We start from the raw sequence: 6,526 nt of genomic DNA on the forward strand, positions 1-6,526 counted from the left end.
CTGATACCTGCAGAAACACTGTAATAATCTTCATGTGCTGCATCAGGTGATAGTTTACATTATAGCTAGCTAGCTAGTTAGCTTAGCTCTGTTTTTAGACAGAAAATAGCCCACAAATCACCTCTGTTGTCTGGACAGTTTGTGTTGTCAGTAGTTGGAATAAAGATCTGTTTGGAATTGAACAAACAAGGTCAGAACTGTCACAGTTTAATCTGAACCATGAATCAACAAATGGTACCTTAGCAGAGATAATATCATTATCCTTTCAGAGGCCTCATTATCAGTGGTGTCCAGTGGTGAAAACAACAGTGCTTCAAGCTGTTATTATGTCTGACTGTAAAAGGAGTTTCTTCGTGATTCTCAACCCACCTCGTCACTTTGTGACTTTGGTCAAAGGCCCCATGGTGTTAGTTTTCTTCATCATGGTAGTGACTCACTACTCCCTCTAGTGGCCACACACACACACACACACACACACACACACACACACATATATATATATATATGTATATATATGAATATATTCTGTTCATATCTCTAGAATCTAATATGTTGGTGTCTTTGGCAGAAGTTGAGAGTTTTTCATTCTAAGAACTCTGATGGCAATTCAGGCATTTTTTGTTAAAATTATTTAGTGTAGAAATACTACACATAAGCCTTTTAAATACAAATGCATAATTAAATAAAACCACAGAGCATGGCTCATCAGTCATCATTATGAAAGGTGTAAAGATGAATCAGAGAGACAGCCTTCAAACATCTGCTCTTATATGAAGTTTAGAGTCATAAAGATAAAGAAAAGATGAAGAAAACGAAAGATAAAACATTTGTACTGTGCAAATGTGAAAAGTCACACAAGTCACTTTTCCACTGGACATTTGGGCAAAACTTTATCAGTATTTATTAAATGTCAGAAGTGCGTAATGTCAGCTTTTCCATTAAATCACAAATGCGATGATTTGTTTATTTACTATCGCAAGATGACATGAGAAATCATTCCATAAACATGGCAACAAACGTAAATATGGTGTTGATTTACAGATATATTCATTATTATTATATATTACCCCTCTATTTCGTACAAAATTTTAAAATGATTGGGTTTCCTGGTGTGTCCACACATACCGCGACGTGTTTCTTCTTCTTCTTCGCTTGTTGTAACATCCGTTGACATCCGTTTTTTTTAATTCACCTAACTATAGTTGCAAAAAAAAAGGTCTTTCCATTGCAGTTTTGTGTGATATACCATTTGCACGACACCCGAAAACCCACCTCTTGCCATCGCAAAAACTTTTAATCAAAAAATGAGACTTTTGGCGAAATTGTTGTATTTCCATTAGGTAAATTTTTATGTGCAAGTTATGTTTGTACAATTTGAGGGTCAATGGAAAAGCAACTACATACAGATAGGACCACTGAATTAGAGAAAAGGCTGAGTTACTCTTATAGTGTTGCATTGTATGTTTCATTAGATACAGAAGAAATAGAGATGGCTTTTTCTGTAATGTAAAATAATAAATACAAGAAATTGTGCTTCATAAAGCATGCTTTTTTTGGAAAGATAAGTCTGTTTTTCTCTGAAAGCTTCAGTTCATCTGTGCTTTTCCCTCTACAGTAACACAAGAACATAAACCATATTGACCTTACTTTGCTTTCTTGAAACCTACTGTATTTTAAGCTTGATAGCAGTGAGTGGGTGAACATGAATGTTCCCATGTCAGAGGCAGCTGTGTGTAGAGGAGGGAGTGGAGGTGGGAGTGGGGGTGGGGGTGTGTGAGGCAGCTGAGGAGTCTTGTAAAAACATGGCAGCACACAAGTGTGAGCAAGTGCCGGTAGTAGGAGGATGTGTTTACTCTGGCCGAGGTGTGAAAGGCACACTGCTGATCTGTTCACCAGGTTTATCTGGATGTCAAACTGTAGAGGGCAGCACATTTTCCCTGGATATTACACTTTAATTTGATTTTATCTGGGGATTTGCCCAAACAGCACTAACCACTGATAGGGTTTAATTACTTAAGGAGGGCTTCAATGATAAAAGACTATTATCAGCCCCTACATTCCTGTGTTAAATCTGCTCATTAGTGTCATTCAATTTAATCTGTGTGTTTTCTCTCTGTTTCTTAATATTCTTCTGTTTTGTTAATGTCATTCTCTTACAATTAGATCTAATTTACTGCCCACCTCTGGCTGACCCCTCAGCACAGCTACTTCACACCGAGGGTGCAGAATGTGTTCCCTCCACCCTCAAATACACCCCGCTGAAACACACACTCCTGCTCACTCCCCTCTTTCATCATACTTTCTGTTATACAGATGTGACAAAATATATAAGTTCAGCGTCAGACTGAAGTGTGAAGACTTTAAAAATCAACCTGACTCACTGACAGCACACAGACCCACCAACTGGGAACCATGGCAGTGATGTCAGCACCACTAACATTAGTTCTGACAGGCCCAGTACCTGCACAGCAGTAATTCTAGAATCAGTTTCCCATCTCATTCTCGTCTGCTCCACAATATTCACTTATCAGGCCATATTAAACATGACTGGAAGTGTTGCTAATTCTTTCCCAGTTGTAACTTTTAAAAGATTTACTCATACAGCAGTGGTGTTTCAAGTCAGTGAATAAGACTTTAAAGACTTGAGCAGGATCAGATTATTAGTTTCATTAGTGTATGTTCACCTGAAAATAAGGATCATTACACTTCCATTACCTTCTAATGAGCTGTTGATATCTACAGCAAATGCATTTCCACATGGGAGGTCAGCCATGTGACACCATCATGTTAAGCTCAGAATGCACTCCACCTCCTCTCCGTGTATTTATTTTAGGGCTGATGGCAACAAGTGCATACACGATGTTTTAGAAAAGACTTCAATTCTATGGATCAAAGACTAACTGTAAACGGTCAGCTGATGGTTTTCATGTTATTAGTCACCTCTGCAGGGGAGGGAAAGATGGTCTTCAGCTGGTTGCAGTGTGAGACTTCACCATTAGATGCCCCTAAATAACACATTGAACCTTGTAATCGATGTATCTGTGCAGACTAGTCATAAATTTAGTCATTTTATCCAAAATATAATCACAACCTATAACATTTTCATTTAAAATCATGGAAAATTAATGAAAATTTATGGCTAAAGTTGTTACATATACAATGTTGCCCATGAAGTTATCTATCTTCTCATAGATAAAGCATAACAGGGACTCAGTATGTGATAATTGTACCTGGTCAAAGGTGAATACTGTTGTGTATAAATAGGAATAAAAAGCGGAATGTGTCTGAAAACCAAATTATTCCAACTTTATGGGAAACAGTGTGTGTAAGGGAGTAAAACGTAAAACACTTCTCATTTTGTTAAGGCCATGGATATTTTTTAAAAATTCCAAAATGTACTTAATACCAGTAAAAACAGTAACTGTTGGCTTTTTTTGTCCACAAAATGGATTTTTTCCCCCCTTATTTTTACTTCTACTTATGCTATCACAGCCCCCCTTCTGCCTATAATATAGTCAGGTCCATAAATATTTAGACAGTGATGCCAATTGTATAATATGGCCTCTACATTTACGATGGTTGTATTCATAAATGTTAATGCAATATTTTTTGTTAAATCTCTTGAATTAAAGGTCCACACAATCGCATCTTGATTGCTTCTCAAAACTATAAGATACTGTCCAAATACTTATGGACCTAACAATGCCTTTACTGTTACATTTATACTTAACCCATAAAGACCCAGTGTTCCTTTTACGGCAGTTCCCAAATGAATATTTCTCTCTATTTAACCTTTCTTAAGCAATTTATCCCCATTTATTATGATATTATCCTCCGTATTTTGCATTTCTTCAATAAAAATCTAGTATTTTCCTATGTTTAATTTACTGATCATGTAGATGTTCATAAAGGCTCAGATTAAAGTTAATTGTCAGAATATCAGAAACAAAGAAAAAATAAGAAAATGTGACTTTTTCAACAAAATTTATCATTAGCTGAGCATAAATCCAGTGTGTCCATCCACTGTCATTGATCCAACTCTATGGGTTTTACTGGTGAATCAATGTTGTAGAAGATGATGGTGTTTCCATGTTCGCTATGGAACCTCTGAACGTCCAAATGGGTCGTATCTGATGACCATAAAAAGATGACAAACTGTATTTCACACCGATTGTTTACATGGATTGATACATTTAAGGGTTCAGAAGTTATTAAACATTATATATTGGTAGATGATTTAGGTCGTCAATGGTTGTTTGGGTCTTTATGGGTTAATATGGTAGACTATAGTATTGTTCTTTTTTTGTTATCTTTGCTATCTTCTGTGGCACCACCCCAGTTTTCCCACAGTCATCATCTGGTCCTGTTCTGAGCAGAGGGTGCACAGTGGAGGGGTCGCAGCGGGGTTGATGGACACAGGAGGCCCAGACAGGTGGCAGGCAGCCCAGCCTCAGAGCCTGCCTGCTGTGGGTGGGCGTCCACCCAGAGGTGCCAAACTCCCAGCCAGGCTCCCACAGCCTCACCTTGGTCAGGGTGACTGGCAGGGTTTCATTGTGGGTTCAAACCCAGTTCACCCTGCCCTCGGTCTGACACAGCACTCACCTCTGCGTCACTTTGATCAGGATTGTACTTTTCCTTCTCAGCTTATTCATTCTTGCCACTTTCTTACTCTGAATGTTCCTCAACATACTCCTCACGTTTCAAGATCCCTGGAGCTTTCAGAGCTTCAAGCACAACTCCACAAGGAGCCAAACTAAAGGATATTCTCTTTTCAAATTCTACAATTCGTATTTTAGACAGTGCTGTGCTTCATTGTGTTGCTGTTAAGATTTTTGAGTTATCTTCATTGCTGCAGGCAGGGAGGATGAAACCTTGATGCCGAGCCAAACAAAAAAAATGCTGATGTTTTATAGAACTGGAGCTTGAAAATATCTGAATTTGCCTCAACGGTGTATCAGGATATATGACAGGGTTGGTATTAAAATGATTGAATAAACAAGGAACTACAAGGGAAATAAAACATAGTTACAATAGGAAGGCAAACACTGAATAGACAAATGACCTGACTGCTCAGAAAAAGAGGCAGCGGATGTGATCAGACTGATGATTCTAAGTGTGAGGAAAAACTCTGGAAGGAGTAGATGCATTGAATTTTTATCCAAATCTAATTAATCTGTTAAGTAGAGGTGAGAATGGCCTGGTTATTATGGTAATTTATAGATATTTAATACCTTGGGCCTTGATTGCCTAATCATATAAGTTTAATACAGCTCAGAAACAAGAATAGAATAGAATAGAATAGAATAGAATAGAATAGAATAGAATAGAATAGAATAGAATAGCTCTTTATTGTCACTATTACAGTAACAATGAAAATCAGTTTAGCTGTTTCTTGTTTAGTAGCAAAAACTTAATAAATAAAAAGACTGTATACAAAAATTATACTGAAAATATATACCAAAAAAAAAATAAAAATACTGACAATATACAAAAACTAAAAAGATTAAATACTGAAATATACAAATACTACTAAAATACACAAAAAGCTAACTCTATTCTAACATATACAGGTAATAAAGGATATATATATATATATACACACACACACACACACACACACACATACACACACACACACACACATATACATACATATATATATATATATATATATATATATATATATATATATATATATATATATATATATATGTATATATATATGTATATATATATATATATATATATATATATATATATATATATACTCATGATAAACCCTGGTTTTGAGGAAAAAAAACATAAGAAAATCAAGAAAATGAAACTGCACTCGCAAAAAATCACAATCCAGAACTTTTACCATCTAAAATATTTATATTTTAATCATACAATTGCGTGTATTATATACATTTAGTAATTATTAACACAGCAATTTCCTCACGCAGTCACCAAAGATGTTAAATTCTAACATTTATTCTGACTCATTTTGTCAGACGAATGAAGGCTTGTGTATATTGCATGTATTCTAGTGCTATTATGCATGACCACATTTTTTTCCCCAGGTTTCTATTACATTGTATGATATTGTAGATAGATAGATAGATTAGATAGATAGATAGATAGATAGATAGATAGATAGATAGATAGATAGATAGATAGATAGATAGATAGATAGATAGATAGATAGATAGATAGATAGATAGATAGATAGATAGATAGATAGATAGATAGATAGATAGATAGATAGATAGATAGATAGATAGATCTGTTTAGACAAGAATTTGGGTATCATATATTCACCAGGTCTGCATTTTAAGCATTTACATACTTTCAAGTTTTATAATAACCTAATCTTTGGTGTAAATAAACTTCAATATCACAATGTAGTTAAATGTGCAGTGCATTATATGATTAACTAAAATGACATATGTGAAAACCATCAGAATCTGTTTTCTAAATTTGCCTATTTGTAAGAGAATTTCTACAGTTCTGCAGGGGAAAAAAATAAGGACTAGAAAAACAAGAC

Source organism: Sphaeramia orbicularis, chromosome 3, assembly GCF_902148855.1.
Source record: "Sphaeramia orbicularis chromosome 3, fSphaOr1.1, whole genome shotgun sequence".
Lineage (NCBI taxonomy): Eukaryota > Metazoa > Chordata > Actinopteri > Kurtiformes > Apogonidae > Sphaeramia > Sphaeramia orbicularis.